Source organism: Panthera onca, chromosome B2 (assembly GCF_046562875.1).
Source record: "Panthera onca isolate mPanOnc1 chromosome B2, mPanOnc1 haplotype 2, whole genome shotgun sequence".
In the NCBI taxonomy this organism is placed as follows: Eukaryota; Metazoa; Chordata; class Mammalia; order Carnivora; family Felidae; genus Panthera; species Panthera onca.
Genome location: NC_138343.1, coordinates 76,443,337 through 76,465,457, shown reverse-complemented (window position 1 = coordinate 76,465,457; position 22,121 = coordinate 76,443,337). Strand labels below are relative to the sequence as shown.

The window sequence follows — 22,121 nt, the reverse complement described above, 5'->3', positions numbered from 1 at the left end:
ATGATATAATTCCCTTCTTCATATCTTGTTACAGTCTTTATTTTAAAATCTAGGTTATCTGATATAAGTGTGACCACTCAGGCTTTCTTTTGGTGACTATTAGCATGATAGGTGGTTCTCCAACCCCTTTTCTTTTCTTTTCTTTTCTTTTTTCTTTTCTTTTCTTTCCTTTTCTTTTCTTTTCTCTTTTCTTTCTTTTTTTCTTTTTTTTTTGTATTTTGTAACACTGTTTTATTAAGAGTGAACCCTTTTCTAAAAAAAAAAAAAAAAAAGAGTGAACCCTTTTCGGTATTCCTAAACTGTAAACAATGAGAAACTGAAGTATCAAAGGAACACATCAGGGATCATCTGTAACAGACAGAAACCTTTAAATTTTCTTATTGCCTTTATACAATCAATGTATATTTAAGTAAAACTGAATTCCTTATTAGGCAAACATTTGTGCATACGCTGTCTTCTCTTTATCTTTCTGTGCCTTTATCTCTTGTTTGGCTTTCAGCAGTTCTGCCTGGATAGATTTATCTTCCCTGCTCTCTCCTGAGCTTTCTTAAGATCAGCTAAAACTTGATCGTATTCTTTTAATCCTTGCCATCCGTGAACTCTATGGTACAATGCTTTCGTATTTGATGGGTCTATTTCAAGAGCCTCCAAACAACTGTCAATTGCTCCCTGCCAATTTGACATCTTCAGTTTACAAGCACCAATATTCAGAACACAGCCTAAAGCTGTAGGTTGCAGCTTCGATCTATCTGCTTTCTCAATAACAGCCTTTGAACCTTCCACATATCTTAAAACCTTTGTATATATTTTAATGGCCATCTCCCAGTTCTAGGATTTTAAAAAAGTATTTCCAATATTTTTTAAGTTTTCTGTTATTAGTAAAAATTTATCTACATCTTTTAAGTCTCTATCTGCTTCCTCAGGGAAATCTGGATGACTGTCACCAGAGCCATCTTTTGGGAATATGCCCCAGTCATCCCCTTTCTTCAATTTCCTCATTTTGCAATAACACACAATTTGGCAGGTTTTTCAGCTTTCACTTATACATTTTCCAGTATCCTTACCACACCCATTCCTTTAATTATGTGGCCAAATACCACATGTTTCCTATCCAAATGAGGAGTCAGAACTGTTGTGATAAAGAACTGAGAACCATTTGTATTGCAGTCTGCATTTGCCATGCTCAATAAGCCTTCCTGGTCATGCTTATAATAGAAATTTTCATCTTCAAGTTTTCCACCATAAATACTTTCTCTGTCTGTCCCATTTTGATTTGAGAAGTCTCTACCCTGAATCATAAATTTCTTAGTAATTCGATGGAAAGGACATCCTTTGAAATGGAGAGGTTTCCCAGTGGTGGGTCCAATGCCTTTTTCTCTGTACACAATGCACGAAAATTTTCTGCAGTTTTCAGTACAGTATCTGCAAACAATTCTAAGACAATTCACCCAACTCACTCCCCTCCAATGTCCATGTCAAAGAAGACTCGGGGGTTATTGGGATTGGAGGGCTTAGTTTGGGGGGGGGGATTGGTTAGACATATTGAATTGCAGATGCATTTGGAAGCAAACTCAGAGAACCTCCTCCATCCCCTTGCTTTCAATCTGAAGGTGTCTTTAGGTCTAAAGTGGGTCTCTTTTAAATAGCATATAGATGGATCTTGTTTTCTCATCCATTCTGTTAACCTATGTCTTTTGCTTGGAGGTTTCAGTCCACTGATATTTAGGGTGAGAACTGAAAGGTATGAATTTATTGCCATTATGTTGCCTGTAGAGTTGGAGTTTCTGGTGGTGTTCTCTGGTTCTTTCTAGTCTTTGTTGCTTTTGGTCTTTTTTTTCTCCCGTCTTTTCTCCCCTGAGAGATTCCCCCTTAAAATTTCTTGCAGGGCTGGTTTAGTGGTCACAAACTCCTTTAGTTTTTGTTTGGGAAAATTCTTATCTCTTCTATTTTGAATGACAGCCTTGCTAGATAAAGAATTCTTGGCTGCATATTTTTCCAATTCAGCACATTGAATATATCCTGCCACTGCTTTCTAGCCTGCCAAGTTTCTGTGGATAGGTCTGCTGCAAACCTGATCTGGCTTCCCTTGTAGGTTAAGGACTTCTTTTTCCCCTTGCTGCTTTCATGATTTTTTCCTTGCCTGACTATTTTGTGAATTTGACTATGATATGCCTTGTTGATGTCGGTTTTTGTTGAATCTAATGGGAGTTCTCTGTGCTTCCTGGATTTTGATGTCTGTGTCTTTCCCTAGGTCAGAAAAGTTTTCTGCTATGATTTTCTCACAGAAACCTTCTACCCCTTTTTATCTTTTTTCATTTCCTGGGACCCTTATGATTCAGATGTTATTCCTTTTTAACGAGTCACTGAGTTCTCTACTTCTTATATTATGCTCTTTTGCCTTAGTTTCCCTCTTTTTCTCTGCTTCATTATTCTCCATAAATTTGTCTTCTATATCGCTGACTTGCTTCATCCATCCTTGCCACTGTGGCATCCATTAGGATTGCAGCTCAGTTATAGCATTTTTATTTTCATCCTGACTAGATTTTTACTTCTTTTATCTCCACAGAAAGGGATTCTATGCTTTCTTTAACTCCAGCTAGTATTCTTTTTATAGTCATTCTAAATTCTGGTTTAGACATCTTGCCCGTTATCTGTGTTAAGTCCCTGGCTGTTATTTTTTCCTGTTCTTTCTGTAGGGATGAATTCCTTCATTTCATCATTTTGAAGGAAGTAAAAGACTGCTAAGTTCTGTGGTTAAAGTTGTGCAGATTGTTGTGTTAATCCTCAAATCAGTTTTCTAGGTGTGCAAGATGGTTTGGTCTTGATCTAGCTGCATTTCAGGGACAAGACAGGCAAAAAAAAGTTCCATTCTTCTCCACCATCTTGGCCCCTCCATTAATTATTATTTCTAATAAAAACTGCCTTTTATTTGTGTCATGACTTTTTTTTTCTTTTTTAATATATATTTTTAAAATTTATTTATTTTTGACAGAGAGAGAGAGACAGAGCGTTAGCAGGGTAGGGGCAGAGAGAGACAGAAACACAGATCTGAAGCAGGTTCCAGGCTCTGAGCTGTTAGCACAGAGCCCGATGCAGGGCTGAAACTCATGAACCACGAGATCATGACCTGAGCCGAAGTCAGCCGCTTAAATGAGCCACCCAGGTGCCCCATGACTTTTTTTTTCTCCCAGGAACCTAGAAATTTGGAAGAGTATAACTGGTTGTGGGAAAACCCATGTACTGTTTGTATTTTTTCTTTAAAATATAGCCACATATGTTTTCAAACATAGCTGCATAGATTTTCTTTAAAACATAATTATGTAAGTTTTAAAGAAAAAATAAAAAAAATACATATAAGTTCTTTATATATTTTGGATACCAACTCTTTGTCTGATATGTCATCTGGAAATATTTTCTCCCATCCCATAGGTTGCCTTTACTTTTGTTGATTGTTTCCTTCACTGTGCAGAAGCTTTTTATTTTGATGAAGTACTGCCACTCTGGACAACAGTATGGAGGTTCCTCAAAAAGTTAAAAATAGAACTACTCTACAGTCTAGCAATTGCACCACTATGTATTTACTCAAAGAATACAAAAATACTAATTCAGAGAGATACATGCATCCCCATGTTTATAACAGCATTATCTACAGTAGCCAAACTATGGAAACAGCCCAAGTGTCCGTCGACTGATGAATGGGTAAAGGCAATGTGCTACCAGTGGTGCCTGGGTGGCTCAGTTGGTTAAGTGTCAGACTTCAGCTCAGGTCATGATCTCATGGTTCGTGAGTTCAAGTCCTGTGTCAGGCTCTGTGCTGACAGCTCGGAGCCTGGAGCCTGCTTTGGATTCTGTGTCTCCTTCTCTCTCTGCCCCTCTTCCTCTTGCACTCTGTCTCTTTCTCTCTCAAAAATAAACATTAAAAAAATAAAAAGAAAAGAGAAAATGTGGTACATATATACAATGGAATATTAGCCACAAAAAAGAATGAAATCTTGTCATTTGCAACAACATGTATGGAGCTAGAGAGTATTATGCTAAGTGAGAGAAGTCAGTCAGAGGAAGACAAATACCATTTGATTTCACTCATATGTGGAATTTAAGAAACAAAGCAAATGAGCCAAGGGAAAAAAGAGAGAGATGCAAACCAAGAAAGAGACTCTTAACTGTAGAGAACAAACTGTTGGTTGCCAGAGGGGAGGTGGGTGGAGGCATGGGGTAAATAGGTGATGGGGATTAAGAAGTGCACTAGTGATGGTGAGCACTGGGTGTTGAGTCACTAAATTCTATACGTGAAACAAATACTACACTGTATGTTAACTAACTAGAATTTAAATAAAACCTTTAAAAAAAAACGAATTTTTTAAACTAAGAAAAATGATGAGGGGCAAGCTTTTAAGAAGCACCATCTCCAAACCACCAAGTCTTGTGGTGGACAATTTATCTTTACTGTTTTATGAATTTTCACAGTAGTCTTTTTAAAGTTGAGGATAATAAATCACAGAGAGATGAAACACTTTGTTTAGTTCAGCTTTGCCAGGTCTGTCTGGCTATCTAACCTTGATGACTCAAAATTGTATATATTTTTATCTCTTTTGAATGAAAAAGCATACTATCTGAAACCTTGGTCAAGACTCGGTTCTCCTGTGGTTTAATTTCTCATTTTACATAAGAAGAAATGATGTAATAATCCACTCTCCAAAGCTTACAAAACAGGTTCCTGAGAGATTGCCATATAGTGACATGGTGGTTGGTGATGCAGGCCTAGGAGCAGGGCTTCCCTGAGGACAGAGGAAGAGCTGGAAGTACACACCCTACCCCTATAAATGATTGACAGGGAAATGGTAGAGGAAGTGGTAGGTACTAACTGGAACTTGAGGAACAATTCTGTGGGGAGCTGAGCCTTCTCCACTCCCATTTAAGAGTAGCAGGTTGACATGTAGGACAGACAGACGTTAGTACACCTGAGCTTTCCCCTTCCCTTTTCAGAATAAGGAACATAGGTCACAAGGGCAACCTGCAACAGCCAGCATCCATCCGATCCTTCCCATGTGTCTAGTACTATACATCAACCTATTAAATCTCATTTAATTGCTGCAACAACCTTATGAAGGGTTTTGTTATCTCTGTTTTACAGAAGGGGCAACTGAGGATTTGAGAGTATAAGTGTCTTGCTCAAGATCACAAAGCTGGTAGGTAAAGAAATAACCTTGGTTTCAATTGCTAACACATTTGTATCATTTCCATAGACTTCTGTGTGTTTTTACAAAATTGTTTACCCTGGATTTCCTTTAGCTGGGTGGCTTTTAGGTTGAGAAGCTTTAAAATAGGTCATGGGGTGCCTGGCTCAGTTGGTGGAGCATACGACTCTTGATCTTGGGGTTGTGAATTCGAGCCCTACATTGAGTATGGAGATTACTTAAAAAAAATAAAATCTTTAAAATAAGTCATGAATGTTCTGAGAAACTTAATCCCATTTTCATTAGAGTTACTAATATAAAGTTAACCTGATCTTAGAGACTCACCTCTTTAACCCCCAAACTGGTCTAGAATCAATCCACAAAGAGTTATCTTTCCATTGCCTATCAGTTCAGGCCTTTAAAAAAATGTGATAAATTTCATTTTGTCATGATATATAATCTCTTGGATTCTGTTTGATAGTATTTTGTTGAGAATTTTTATGTCTATATTCATAAGAGATATTGGTTTGTAGTTTTCTTCTCTTGTCATGTTTTTGTCTGGTTGCGATATCAGGGTAATGTTGACCTTATAGATTGAACTGGGAAATTTTCATACTTCTATTTTTTAGGAGAATTTGTGAAGAATTCGTGATAATTTCACTTTAAATATTTGGGAGAATTCATTAGTGAAGCCATCTGCGTCTAGGCTTTTCTTTGTGGACAGATTTTTTTTTTTTTATCTTTTGTTAACATTTATTCATTTTTGAGAGACAGAGAGAGACAGAGGCATGAGCAGGGAAGGGGCAGAGAGAAGGAGACACAGAATCCGAAACAGGCTCCAGGCCCCTAGCTCTCAGCACAGAGCCTGACGCGGGGCTCGAACCCACTAACTGTGAAATCCTGACCTGAGTCAAAGTTGGACGCTCAACCAACTGAGCCCCCAGGTGCCCCGGGAAGATTTTTATTATTAATTCAATCTCTTAACTTCCTATTGGTCTATTCAGATTTTCTTTTATTTTTTTTCTTGAGTCAGTTTCAGTAGTTTGTACCTTTTTGGGAATTTCTCCATTTCATCTAGGTTATCTAATTTGTTGGCACGTAATTATGATTCTTTTCTTTGTATAAGGTTGAGAGTAATGTCCTTTCTTTCATTCCAGATTTAAGGAACTAATTTCAGTTTTTTATTTTTATTTCTTACTTTTTTTGGTCATTCTAGCTAATGGTTTGTCATTTTTTGGATCTTTTAGAAGAACTTAGAAGATTTTTTTCTATTAGTTTTTTATTTTCTATTTCACTTATTTCCACTCTTCATTATTTTCTTCTTTATCCTTGCTTTAGGCTTAGTTTGCATTTATTTTCCTAGTTTCTTAAGTTAAAACATTAAGTTATTGATTTAACACAGGCATGCGTAGCTATAAATTTACCTGTATACACTGCCTTCACTGCATCTCATTTTTACTGTTTCATGGCCATTAATCTCAGCATACTTAATAATTTCTTTTATGATTTCTTCTTTGACCTATTGGTTATATAAGAGTATGATGCTTAATTTTCATGTATTTATGAATTTTCCATATTTTCTTTATTTATTGACTTCTAATTTTATTCCATTGTGGTTGGAGGACATGCTTTGTATGACTGAAATCTTTGTGAATGTATGGAGGCTTGTTTTATGACCTAGCATATGATCTATCCTGGAGAATATTCTGTGTGTGTCTGAAAAGAATGTACATTCTGTTGGGGTGCCTGGGTAGCTCAGTCGATTAAGTATCTGACTCTTGGTTTTGGCTCAGGTCATAATCTCATGGTTTGTGAGTTTCAGCTCCACATCAAGCTCTGCACTGGTGGTATGGAGCCTGCTTGGGATTCTTTCTCTCTCCCCTCTCTCCCTCTGCCCCAACCCCACTTGTTCTCTCTCTCAAAATAAATAAATAAGCTTAAAAAAAATGTACATCCTATTTTTGTTGGGTGGAGTGTTATTTAAATGTCTGTTATGTCTAGTTGGTTTATGGTGTTTTCAGGTCTTCTATTTCCTTTTTGATCTTCTGCCTAGTTGTACTATTCATTTTTGAAGTCTCCAATTGTTACTGTTGAACTGGCCATTTCTCCTTGCAGTTTTGTAACTTTTTACTTCACACATTTTTAGGTTTTGTTATTATATGCATACATGCTTATAACTGTCATTTATTTCTGATAAATTTACCCTTTTATTACTATAAAATGTTCTTTTGTCTTAGTCTATTTTGTCTGATATTAGTACAGCCACTCCAGGTTTTTGGATACTCCATACTATATACATATATCTCTTTTCTCATCCTTTTATTTTCAACTTATTTTTGTATTTGAATCTAAAATTTGTCTTCTGTGGATGGCATATAGTTGGATCATGGATTTTTTTCCTCCATTCTTCCAAATCCTGCCTTTATATTTAATCTAATAACCAGTTTGGTAGGATTCATATCTGTCATTGTGCTCTTTGTTTTGTATATTTATTATATCTTTCTTGTTCCTTTATCCTTCCATTACTACCTTCATTTTTGTTGTTTTAAATTTTTTTTAAATTATTTTAGAAAGAGAGTGTGTGTGAGTTGGGGAAAGGGGCAGAGGAAGAGAGAGAGAGAATCCCAAGCAGGCTCCATGCTCAGCATTCTGATAGGCAGTTTTTGCAACTCTTCCTTAGCCTTCATTTTCTGTTTGTACAGAATCTCAAGGCTAGCCAGAGGTGAAAATATTAGGACCTTCTAAGATCTTTCCTGGCATACTCACATCTCTGCATGTGCATGGCCTTTTAGATTCCCAGGAAGATGTTGAGCTTTTCAAAGTCCCTAAGGACTCCTTATCCACTAGCTTCTCCTTTAAAATTTTCCTGGTCAGCCTCTTATTTGCCCAACTGTTAGTGCTATCTTAAACAGCTGTGATGTTAAATAATTGCCATGCATTTTTTGGTTTTTTTGACAAGCACTGTTGGGAAAAGGCTATTCCACTGAGCAAGTGCTGAGTTAGGTCAAAAAAGAAGCCCCATTAGTGGGGATTTCCAGAAAGCTGCCACTTAGGTCATATGATGACAATTCTTTGGGAATGGAGGTTTTTGGGGAGTGCTAAACCTGTTTTGCCATCTCAGTGACTTCTAAGCTACTGGTGTAACAGCTGCTGTGATTGCAAATCTGTTGGGTTTCAAGACTACTATGGGGATAGGAATAGGGCAAATTAAAGATTCCACAATGCTTTTTTTTTAAACAGATATTCAGACTTTTTTCTTGAGAAAAGAAGAAAAATTGGATTACTGCAAGCCTTTGGTTAATTTCCAGAATTCTGAAAAAAGCTAATTTTGACAGTTTTACTGGTGCTCTTATTATTTTTATAGAGAACTATATTTGGGGAGCTTGTTTCCTGCCATCATGGAAGTACTTCTCAAGATTTTTTTTTTTTTTTTGCAACAAATAAGCAATTATACTGAAACTTGTCCAGCAGAGAAACAGAAACTTCCTACTTCCTTATGCATCATCCCACACCCCATGTCTATTTGATTTTGTTCATGATAGCTACCTTTGAAAAACGTTCTGTGGTTTTTTGATCCTTCACTTAATCTTTTAACTCTTAAAGAGAAGGGGCCTTGAACTGTAAATGTCCCCTAAGTTTTGATAATTAAGGATTTTAATAATGTTTTTATTATTTCAGTTTGGATTTTAGAACATTATTGTGTTTCATCCATTTTTCTTAAAAAATTTAAAATCTAACTCCCCCTCCCTGAGTTTACTAATATGTAACCATTGCACAGAGCAAACTAACATACTTATCACTTGAATGAATGGATATCTTACAGTAAAATTGACAAAGGGAGGAATTTTCAGCATAATGAATTCCCATCAACTTCTTTTTAATCATTAGATGTATGTTTTTTTTAAAGTTTATTTATTTTGAAAGAGAGAGAGAAAGAACAAGGGAGGGGCAGAGAGAGGGAGAGACAGAATCCCAAGCAGGCTCTGCACTGACAGAGCAGAGCCTGACATAGGCCTTGAACTCACGAACCATAAGATCATGACCTGAGCAGAGATCAAGAGTCAGACACTCAACTGACTGAGCCACCAAGGTGCCCCTGGATTTATATTTTAATTTAAAAAAAAAATCTGACCTAAAAACTCATGAAGGAGCAGTCAAGATGTTTGCCAATCTTTTAGATAAACATTAGAATATTGTAAGTTATTTTATGACTCTTAATTAACATGTTATCATTTTTCAGCTTTGATCCATCCACTGAGCTCATGCCTCTTCTCTTTTCTTCAAATCTTTAGCCTAATTGTCTAAGATTTAGGAATTTCCCTATATTACACACTCATCTGACAGCATAACCTTTGGGCCTTGTCTTATTCCTCTTTATCTTCTCCACTGAACCAAACATCTTTCATATTTTTATGTAGTCAAGTTTATCTATTTTTCCATTTTGGTCTCTGGGTTTCATGTTGTACTTAGGCAAAATTAAGTTTTTCTCTTGTATTTTCTTCCACAGTCTTTATAGTTTCATTTAAAATAATTGATCCAACCAGAATTTATTCTGGTCTAAGGAGTGACGTAGGGATTAACTTTTATTCTTTTCCCAAAAGATTTGCCAGATGACTCAATTCTGTCATTGAATAGTTTTATCGTTTCCCAATGTATAGATAATGCAACTTTTTACAAAAGAAATTTTTATATGTACTTTAGCCTTGATTATGTTTCATTTATCAGCTTGTCTATTTTGACTGAAGTACCAATTATTGTTGCTATTAAAATCTAGTAGAGGGGCGCCTGGGTGGCTCAGTCGGTTGAGCGGCCGACTTCGGCTCAGGTCAGGATCTCGCGGTCCGTGAGTTCGAGCCCCGCGTCGGGCTCTGGGCTGACGGCTCGGAGCCTGGAGCCTGTTTCGGATTCTGTGTCTCCCTCTCTCTGACCCTCCCCCATTCATGCTCTGTCTCTCTCTGTCTCAAAAATAAATAAACATTAAAAAAAAAAAAATTTAAAAAATCTAGTAGAACTCCTAGTTTACTGTCAAGGTGGATCCAGCTTTTGTGTGACCTAATGCTAATATAGTTTAAGAAAAAGAATACAAAATCACAAAAAAATTAGTACAAAAAGGAATATTGATTTAGAAAGAGAAAAAAATCATCACAAATTACAGAATTTTGGAAGATAATTACTTCAAACATCATAACAGCTGGAAAACAATCAATATTTTTATCTGTTGCCTCTCACCTTTCTATAATGATTTCCCCCTACTTTTTGACTATTTACTTTTTGATTGTCTCTTCGTATCAAATAATTTTATAATATAATTTTCTATATAGAGATAGGAAAAATAAAGTCTTTTTTCTATCATATATTTTTTTTATTGAAACATTTTTATAATTAAAGTTTATAATTTCTTATAATCAAAATAAATTTTTTTCACCTTTATACCTTATCATTGGTAATGTCATGTAAATTGGGAGAAACTTCAAGTTTGGCTTCCCAACTTCTATAAACCTCCACAAAATTTCTTTAATATATGAGCTGTAAGATTTTAGGCATTTAGTGTTTTTTTCCCCCATGAATGATATTGTGTATTTATTGAAATGTTGGCATTCATTAACAAATATGTTGTTGATATCACTGTCATATTGTATTTTCATGTCCTGAATCAGAGGGAGTTGGCATAATAGACAGTAAAATGTTTTTAGAAACTATTCCCATAGTATGGTTAGCCTATACCTTATACGCTGAAGTGACTGAATACCACATAAATATATCCAACTACATCCAAACTAAATGAATCTTCCAGTCAACTTTCTCTTAGCTGGTTCTCAAAATTCCTAAGTCCTCTCCAGTACTATCCATCACAAGGGAAAGTGTGATGAAGAGGGAACTGGAATGAAAAGAGAGGTCTTGGGGGCACCTGGGTGGCTTAGTCGGCTAAGTGTCTGACTCATGATCTTGGCTCAGGTCATGATCTCACAGTTCTTCAGATCCAGAACTGCATCAGTCTCTGTGCTGACAACATGGAGCCTGCTTGGGATTCTCTCTCTTCCTCTCTCTCTGCCCCTCCTCCACTTGCTTGTGTGCTTTCACTTTCTCAAAATAAATAAATAAACATTTTAAAAAAGAGAGATAGATGTCTTAACCAATTGCAGTTAAAATACCTTACATGTAAAATTTTAACAAAATCATATGAGCATATAAATACATTGCTAGAACCCTCCCAGGGCCTTGAAAGTGATCCATGCAGGTGTGGCACCCTGAGGTTTAAGCTTTATTGGTTTTATAGTAAATCCATCTGTATACATTACTCTTGTTCTCAATAAATCTCTGAGCTGTTCTCATTTGTTTATTTTTTTCCAAAGAGCTTAAGAATAATTTTATCCAGTTCACAAAGATCTTATTTGGGAGAATACCTGGAAGATGGCAGTGTAGGAAGACGCTGGGCTTACCTCGTCCTGCTGATCGCTTAGATTCCACCCACATATGCCTAAGTAACCCAGAAAACTGCCAGAAGACTAGCAGAGCTGACTCTCTGGAGCCAAGCGTAGACAGAGGCCCACAGAAGAGGGTATGAAGGGCAGAGAGGCGGTGCGTGCTACATGGACTGGCAGGAGGGAACCGGGACGGTGGAGGGGCAGCCCACCCAGCAAGGCAGAGCCCCCGAGTCTGGCTTGCAAAAGTGGAGGGGCCAGACTGCATAAGTTCTGATAGCCAGTGGGACATAATATCTGGAATGTTAAAAGTCAACAGCTCTGCTCTTGGAGAGCTGGGAGGGTGAGAGTACACTGGGAGGGAGAGTTGCTGAGCCCCAGAAGACAGAGCTCAGCTCAGCAGGGAACAAAGGCTCTGACAAGTGCCATATCCCTCTCCCATCCCCCAGCCAAAATTCCAAAGGGAACCAGTTCCTGTCACCAAACTTGCTTGCACCGTGCAAACACCAAACGCTGTGCTTCTGTGGATCCATCCCTCTGACGGGTCTGCCTCCCTCCTGGTGCTGCAGGGCCCCTCCTTCAGGGGACCACCAGCAGCAACGCAAGCTAAGCCTGCCCCTCCCACCGCTGTGCACCTTGCGGAACCACCCTGGCTAATATGCCAGATCCCATCGAAGCAGCACCACAAGCCTGGCAATGTGCAAGTAGCCCAGACAGGGGCCACACCACTCCACAGTGAGTCCTCCCTCTGGGAGAGGGGAAGATTAGTACACACCAGACTGACTGTGGCCCCAGCACTGGGCTGGGGGCAGACATCGGGTCTGACTTCGGCCCCGCCCACCAACACAAGTTACTCCAGACAGCACAGGGGAAGTGCCCTGCAGTTTCGAGCCACTGCAGGGACTACCCAAGGAAATGAGACGGATGAACTCTCCTCTAGAGAAACTCTAGGAAGTAGCAACAGCTAACAAATTGATCAAAAATGATTTAAGCAATATAATAGAACAAGAATTTAGAATAATAGTCATAAAATTAATCGCTGGGCTTGAAAAAAAGCATAGAGGACAGCAGAAAATCTATTGCTACAGAGATCAAGGGACTAAGAAATGTCATGAGGAGCTAAAAAATGCTATAAATGAGGTGCAAAATAAAATGGAGGTGGCCATAGCACGTATTGAAGAGGCAGAGGAGAGAATAGGTGAATAAGAAGATAAAATTATGGAAAAAGAGGAAGCTGAGAAAAAGAGATAAAAAAAATCCAGGAGTATGAGGGGAGAATTAGAGAACTAAGTGATGCAATCAAATGGAACAATATCCATATAATAGGAATTCCAGAAGAGGAAGAGAGAGAGGAAGGGGCTGAAGGTTTACTTGAACAAATTATAGCTGAGAACTTCCCTGATCTGGGGAAGGAAAAAGGCATTGAAATCCAAAAGGCACAGAGAACTCCCTTCAGACATAACTTGAATCGATCTTCTGCATGACATATCATAGTGAAACTGGCAAAATACAAGGATAAAGAGAGAATTCTGAAAGCAGCTAGGGATAAACAGGCTCTAACTTACAAAGGTAGACACATAAGAGTAGTGGCAGACCTATCTACTGAAACTCGGCAGGCCAGAAAGGAATGGCAGGAAATCTTCAATGTGATGATCAGAAAAAAATATGCGGCTGAGAATCTTTTATCCAGCAAGTGTGTCAATCAGAATAGAAGGAGAGATAAAGGTCTTCCCAAACAAAAACTGAAGGAATTCATCACCACTACACCAGCCCTACAAGAGATCCTAAGGGGGATTCTCTGAGTGAAATGTTGCAAGGACCACAAAGTACCAGAGACATCACTATAAGCATGAAACCTACAGACGTCACAATGACTCTAAACCCATATCTTTCAATAATAACACTGAATTTAAATGGACTCAATGCTCCAACCAAAAGACATTGGGTATCAGAATGGATAAAAATACAAGACCCATCTATTTGCTGTCTACAAGAGACTCATTTTAGACCTGAGGACACCTTCAGATTGAAAATGAAGGGATGGAGAACTATCTATCATTCTACCAGAAGTCAAAAGAAAGCTGGAGTAGCCATACTTATGTCAGACAAACTAGACTTTAAATTAAAGGCTGTAACAAGAGATGAAGAAGGGCATTATGTAATAATTACAGGGGCTATCCATCAGGAAGAGCTAACAATTATAAATGTCTATGTGCCAAATACGGGAGCCCCCAAGTATATAAAACAATCACAAACATAAGCAACCTTATTGATAAGAAAGTGGTAATTGCAGGGGACTTTAATACTCCACTTACAATTATGGATAGTTCAGCTAGACACAGGATCAATAAAGAAACAAGGGCCCTGAATGATACATTGGATCAGATGGACTTGACAGTTATATTTCAAACTCTGCATCCCAAAGCAACAGAATATACTTTCTTCTCGAGTGCACATGGAACATTCTCCAAGATAGATCACATACTGGGTCACAAAACAGCCCTTCATAAGTATACAAGAATTGAAATCATACCATGCATACTTTCAGACCACAATGCTATGAAGCTTGAAATCAACCACAGGAAAAAGTCTGGAAAACCTCCAAAAGCATGGAGGTTAAAGAACACCCTACTGAAGAATGAGTGGGTCAACCAGGCAATTAGAGAAGAAATTTAAAAAATATATGGAAACAAACGAAAATGAAAATACAACAATCCAAACGCTCTGGGATGCAGCGAAGGCAGTCCTGAGAGGAAAATACATTGCAATCCAGGCCTATCTCAAGAAACAAGAAAAATCCCCAATACAAAATCTAACAGCACACCTAAAGGAAATAGAAGCAGAACAGCAGAGACACCCCAAACCCAGCAGAAGAATAGAAATAATAAAGATCAGAGCAGAAATAAACAATATAGAATCTAAAAAAACTGGAGAGCAGATCAATGAAACCAAGAGTTGGTTTTTTGAAAAAATAATCAAAATTGATAAACCTCTAGCCAGGCTTCTCAAAAAGAAAAGAGAGATGACCCAAATAGATAAAATCATGAATGAAAATGGAATTATTATGACCAATCCCTCAGAAATACAAACAATTATCAGAGAATATTATGAAAAATTATATGCCAACAAACTGGACAACCTGGAAGAAATGGAAAAATTCCTAAGCACCCACACACTTCCAAAACTCAAACAGGAAGAAATAGAAAACTTGAACAGACCCATAACCAGTGAAGAAATTGAATCAGTTATCAAAAATCTCCCAACAAATAAGAGTCCAGGACCAGATGGCTTTCCTGGGGAATTCTGCCAGACATTTAAAGCAGAGATAATACCTATCCTTCTCAAGCCTTTCCAAAACATAGAAAGGGAAGGAAAACTTCCAGACTCATTCTATGAAGCCAGCATTACTTTGATTCCTAAACCAGACAGAGACCCAGTAAAAAAAGAGAACCAATATCCCTGATGAATATGGATGCAAAAATTCCCAATAAGATACTAGCAAATTGAATTCAACAGCGTATAAAAAGAATTATTCGCTGTGATCAAGTGGGATTCATTTCTGGGCTGCAGGGCTGGTTCAAAATTAGCAAGTCAATGTGATACATCACATTAATAAAAGAAAAGAACCATATGATCCTGTCAATCGATGCAGAAAAAGCATTTGACAAAATTCAGCATTCTTTCTTCATAAAAACCCTCAAGAAACTCAGGATAGAAGGAACATACTTAAACATCATAAAAGCCATTTATGAAAAGCCCACAGCAAATATCATCCTCATTGGGGAAAAACTGAGAGCTTTCCGCCTGAGATCAGGAACATGACAGGGATGTCCACTCTCACCGCTGTTGTTTAACATAGTGGTGGAAGTTCCAGCATCAGTATTCAGACAACAAAAGGAAATCAAAGGCATCAAAGTTGTCAAAGATGAAGTCAAGCTTTCACTTTTTGGAGATGACATGATATTATACATGGAAAACCGGATACGCTCCACCAAAAGTCTGCTAAGTTCTAGCATGAATATATGAGTACGTCGCAGGATACAAAATTAATGTACGCAAATCAGTTGCGTTCTTATACACTAATAATGAAGCAACAGAAGACAAATAAAGAAACTGATCCCATTCACAATTGCACCAAGAATCATAAAATACCTAGGAATAAACCTAACCAAAGATGTATAAGATTTGTATGCTGAAAACTATAGAAAGCTTGTGAAGGAAATTGAAGAAGATATAAAGAAATGGAAAAACATTCCATGCTCATGGATTTAAAGAATAAATATTGTTAAAGTGTCACTACTACCCAAAGCTATCTACACGTTCAATGCAATCCCAATCAAAATTGCACCAGCATTCTTCTCGAAGCTAGAACAAGCAATCCTAAAATGTGTATGGAACCACAAAAGACCCCGAATAGCCAAAGTAATATTGAAGAAGACCAAAGCATAAGGCATCACAATCCCAGACTTTAGCCTCTACTACAAAGCTGTAATTATCAAGACAGCATGTTATTGGCACAAAACAGACACATAGACCAATGGAATAGAGTAGAGAGTCCAGAATTGGATCCACAAAAGTATGGCCAACTAATCTTTGACAAAGCAGGAAAGCTTATCCAATGAGAAAAAGACAGTCGCTTTAACAAATGGTGCTGGGAGAACTGGACAACAACATACAGAAGAATGAAACTAGACCACTTTCTTACATCACTTACAAAAATAAACTCAAAATGGATAAAGGACCTGAATGTGAGACAGGAAACCATCAAAACCCTAGAGGAGAAAGCAGGAAAAAACCTCTCTGACCTCAGCCACTGCAATTTCTTACTTGACACGTCTCCAAAGGCAAGAGAATTAAAAGCAAAAATGAACTATTGGGACCTCATGAATATAAAAAGCTTCTGCACTGCAAAGGAAACAATCAACAAAACTAAAAGGCAACTGGCAGAATGGGGAAAGAGATTTGCAAATGACATATTGGACAAAGGGCTAGTATCCAAAATCTATAAAGAGCTCACCAAACTCCACACCCTAAAAACAAATAATCCAGTGAAGAAATGGGCAAAAGACATGAATAGACACTTCTCTAAAGAAGACATCCAGATGGCCAACAGGCACAAGAAAAGATGCTCAATGTTGCTCCTCATCAGGGAAATACACATCAAAACCACATTGAGATATCACCTCATGCCAGTGAGAGTGGCTAAAATGAACAAATCGGAAGACTATAGATGCTGGTGAGGATGTGGAGAAACAGGAACCCTCTCGCACTTGGTGGGAATGCAAACAGGTGCAGCTGCTCTGGAAAACAGTGTGGAGGTTCCTCAAAAAATTAAAAACAGATCTACCCTATGACCCAGGAGTAGCACTGCTAGGAATTTACCCAAGGGATACAGGAGTGCTGACGCATAGGGGCACTTGTACCCCAATGTTTATAGCAGCACTTTCAACAATAACCAAATTATGGAAACAGCTTAAATGTCCATCAACTGATGAATGGATAAAGAAACTGTGGTTTATATACACAATGGAATACTATGTGCGATGAGAAAGAATGAAATATGGCCTTTTGTAGCAATGTGGATGGAACTGGAGAGTGTTATGCTAAGTGAAATAAGTCATGCAGAGAAAGACAGATACCATATGTTTTTACTCTTATGTGGATCCTGAGAAACTTAACAGAAGACCATGGGGTAGGGGACGGGGAAAAAAAGTTAGGGAGGGAGCCAAACCATGAGAGACTCTTAAAAACTGAGAACAAACTGAGGGTTGATGGGTGATGAGAGGGAGTAGAGGGTGGGTGATGGTATTGAAGAGGGCACCTGTTGGGATGAGCACTGGGTGTTGTATGGAAACCAATTTGACAATAAATTTCATATTAAAAAAATCTTATTTGGTATTTGATTAGTGTATCAGTCAAAGGAGAGAAACCACACAGTGATTTGAATTGGTAAAGTTTAATGTAAATAATTATTAATTTCAACAAAGGATTACAACAACAAGGTATTGACTCATAAAAGTAAACAAAACTCTAAGGAATATAGGAATAGCAGATATAAGGAGCAGCCATCACTCCTACACTAAATGAGGTAAAGCCAAGGAAGAGCCCCCAGACTGATAGCCAGATGTTGGTAGAGACTGGCTTACTCGATAGTAGAGAGGTTGCTTCAATGCTGAACTGGTGGGACTTGCTGGAAGTATGCACCACAAGGTGCCAGGAAAAGCTGATCATTGGAAGGTGAACAAAATCTCGTGAGGACAGTGGTACTAGGAATCTTCTGGTGGCTGTGCACTGAAGGAGCTAGGTTTTGGAGAAGTTCTGTACTCTCAGGAGTCTGGAGAGTAAGCAGGAGGGAACCAGGAGGCAAAAACTCTTCCTCATACAGTTTCTCTTTGACAAAGTGCACTCTACTGGTTAGCTGGCAAAGGAAAAATAAAATTTAAAGGATCTGGATCCATTTTTGTAGAGCAGCCAATGAATAATGAATTTGGACAAGGGGTAATTAATTGCTATCTGATAATTGATAATGTATTGGATTTATACATTCATTTAAGGAAAACTTATATTTTTATCTAAGAAAAGAGTATGGTGTTCCATTTGCTCAAGATTTTTCTTAGTAGATTTTTCTAGTTTACAAAATACATGAGTATTATAAGCTTATATTTTTTCCAAGTATTATGTTCGTTTTGTTGTTTCTACTGGGAATTAGATATTTTCCCATTATATTTTTGATCATTGTTCAAGTTGTTGATTTTTTTGTATCTCCATTTTGCAGTGACAGTCTTATTAGTTTATCTTAGTATTCCTAATGTTTTTTCCCCAGTTGATTCTCTTGGTTTTCCATACATAAAATTTTATTATCTGAAACTAATGAAAATTTTTTGGTTTTTTTCCCAGATTTCTAGGAGCTTTATATAATTCTAAGATGCTTATGTTAATAATATATCTACCTATATATTATCTAAGAGGGTTTTATATTACTTATTTGACAATACTTCCCATGTAATTTAATATACCAAATAAGTCTAATTAGTTTAATTTCTTACACACAGAAAATTTTTTTTTTCCTGAAATGTTCTATGGGTCTGCTGGCAATTTTAAGTTAGATTGCAGTCAAAAGACTTATTTATTTATTTATTTATTTATTTATCTATTTATTTATTTATTTATTTATTTATTTATTTATTTATTTTTTACTTTGGATAATCTTTTTTTTTCTTTTTTAGTTTTTATTTAAAATATAAATAGTTAACGTACAGTGTACCACTAGCTTCAGGTGTACAATTTAGTGATTCAACACTTACATACAACACCTGGTTGGGGCGCCTGGGTGGCTCAGTCGGTTAAGCGTCTGATTTCGGCTAAGGCTATGATCTCACAGTTGTGAGTTTGAGCCCTGCGTTGGGCTCTGTGCTGACAGCTCAGAGCCTGGCGCCTGCTTCGAATTTTGTGACTCCCTCTCTCTCTGTCCCTCCCCCACTCGTGCTCTATGTCTCTCTCTCAAAAATAAACAAACATTAAAACAAAACAAAACAAAGCAAAAAACAGCTGGTGCTCATCACAAGTGCATTCTTTAATCCCCATCACCTATTTCACCCATCCTCTTGCCCACCTCCCCTCTGGTAACCATCAGTTTGTTCTTTATAGTTAAGAGTCTGTTTCTTGGTTTATATCTCTTTTCCTCCCTGTGATCGTTTCTTTTGTTTTTTAAATTCCATATATGAGTGAAATAATATGGTATTTGTCTTTCTCTGACTGACTTATATCACTTAGCATAATATTCTCCAGTTCCATCCTTATCATTGCAAATGGTAAGATTTGTCTTTTTTTTGTGGCTGAGTAATATTCCATTATATATATATATATATATATATATATATATATATATATATATACCACATTTTCCTTATCTATTCATCAGTCAATGGACATTTGGGCTGTTTCCATAGTTTGGTTATTGTAGATAATGTTGCTATAAATATCAGGGTGCCGTATCCCTTTGAATAAGTACTTTTGTATTCTTTGGGTAAATACCTAGCAGTGCAATTGCTGGATTATAGGGTAGTTCTGTACCCTATAAAGTTTTAACTTTCTGAGGAACTTTTATATTGTGAAACCAATGAAATTTTATCTCCTCTTTTTATTAATCATTTTAAATAATGTTAGTAATAATTTTGTCTAATTAAATTAGTTAATATGTCTTGAGGAATGTTAAGTAATAATGGTGATTTAAGCATCATTGCTTTGATGTAAATCCTTCTAGAATTTCACTCTCCTGCATGGATGTTAGCTTTTTATTTGCACAGTATATTTGATCATGTTAAGAAAGTACCATTTGATTCTTACTTTTCCAATCAAATCTACAATTGATGTTTGATTTTATAAATGAGGTCTTTTAAAACATTGTTTGATTTTATTTTGTAGTGTTTTATTTATGATTTTTGTATCAATATTTATGAGTGAAATTGGGATATAGTTTTCTGTTAAATTTTGGAATCGTTACATGGCTTTGTATAAATAATTGGAAAACTTTCTACTTTTTCTTTGGAAAATTTAATAAATATTTAAATATTTATTCCTCAAAATTTGGAATAACTTCATCTGTAAAACTCTCTAGTCTTTGTGTTTTGGGGAATATTTAGGCTTAGGCAATTTAAAAATTATCTTAAGTTTCTTTAGAATATCTGTCTTTTCTTGAGTTATTTTTGGTAATTTGTATCTTTGTCAAAAGTCATAAATTTCTCCAGCATTTATTTTCTCTCTTTCTTCTTTCTCCTTTCTTCCTTCCTTCCTTCCCTCCTTCCTTCCTTCCTTCCTTCCTTCCTTCCTTCCTTCCTTCCTCTTTCTTTCTCTTTCTTTCATCACATCCACCCAAGCAGGGGAGGGGCCCAGGGAGAAGGATAGAGAGAATCTTAAGCAGACCCCATGCTCAGCGTAGAGCCTGATGTGGGGCTTGATTTGGGGCTTGATCTCACAACCATGAGATCATGACCTGAGCAAGAGTCAGACATTCAACTGATTGAGCCACCCAGGTGCCCCCTCTCCTGGATTTTCAAAGTTATTAACAAGGACTTTAAATTATCTCACTCTTGGTAGTTATTTTTACATTTTCATTCTTAATTCTTAATGTTTGTGCTTTGAATTTATAATTTTATCGCATCAGTATCAGAGAATGCAATCTGTCCTGTTTGAAATTTATTGAACTTTTATCTGTGGCCAATATAGGACTGATTTTTGTAACTATTTCAGGGGTAAATTATTTAAGCTCTTTGTGGTAGGACGTTCCTTTTTGTCATTAAATCAGCTAAATACATTTGAAAAATTCTATCAAGTCTGCACTTTTTCTAAACCATTGTAGTCTAGTGTCTTTGCTGAAAAGTATTCCTAAGACTAGCAGCACCAACCTAGCCAGAGAGCTTGTCAGAAATGTGGAATCTCAGGCCCCATCCCAGACTTACTGGATCAGAACCTTCATTTTAACAAGATCCACTTGTCATACATGTGCACATTAAAATCCTAGGGAATTACATACTTTAAATCATAACATTTAATTTAGTTATGAATGTTCTCCAAATCATGTTATTTATTGATATTGCCCTTTTTAAATGAATTGAATCCCTTATAAAATTGAACAAGGGGCACCTGGGTGGTTCAGTTGGTTAAGTCTCCCAACTTTAGCTCAGGTCATGATGTCACAGTTTGTGGGTTCGAACCCCACATCAGACTCTGTGCTGACATTTCAGAGCCTGGACCCTGCTTCAGATTCTGTGTCTCCCTGTCTCTCTGCCCCTCCCCTACTCGTGCTCTGTCTCTCTCTGTCTCTCACAAATACATAAATGTTAAAAATTTTTATAAAAATATCTAACAAAAAGTAAGTTTTATAAGGCACTGAATACAGTGTAAATTTTTACCACTTTTCTAAGAATATAATTACAGCTGGGGCTGGCTTATAACCCATTGTGATGTCATCCTTTCTTCTGTAACCCTCACCTTCCTCATCTTCTCTCTTAATGCTTGGAAACTGGTTAGGATCCAAGGAGTTTAGCTGTACAGACTTGGGGGACATGGTCACACCCCCACTAGACTGAAAAATCTAGTGTAATAACATTGTTTTTTTCTGTATGTTTTTCTGTGAAGCTCAGGCTTGAGCTCAAGCCACCAGGCAGTGGTTCCGGACCTCATGCCAAGCAACAACTGAAAGAAACAAGCAGTATATTCTTTCTTTCTTGCAGCCTAGCTACCCCAGAAAACCTTAGGAAGTGGAGGGCAAGGAATGACCACCAACTTGGTAGCCATTGAGGAGCTTATAGGGTCAGGACTGGGCATAAGTCAAGCCAGTGGTATTAGACATATTAAGAATTAGGGCTTTTCAGATGCAACTCATTAGAATTATGCGCTCATCATGCCAGGCCATGTGGAACTGTCTTAAGGGAATTGTGTGACATCTAAAAACATAACAAGTATTCTAAGTTTTTTTAGGGTGTTGCATTTTATTTTTGTACAGCAATAATTTTGGAGATAT

At 37.1% G+C, this 22,121-nt stretch overlaps 1 pseudogene; it reads right to left on the bottom strand.

Moving 5' to 3' along the window:
* Nucleotides 1–427: 427 nt before the first annotated feature.
* On the bottom strand, nt 428–21,665 carry LOC132667973 (peptidyl-prolyl cis-trans isomerase D pseudogene; annotated as a pseudogene).
* Between the last annotated feature and the right edge of the window lie 456 nt (nt 21,666–22,121).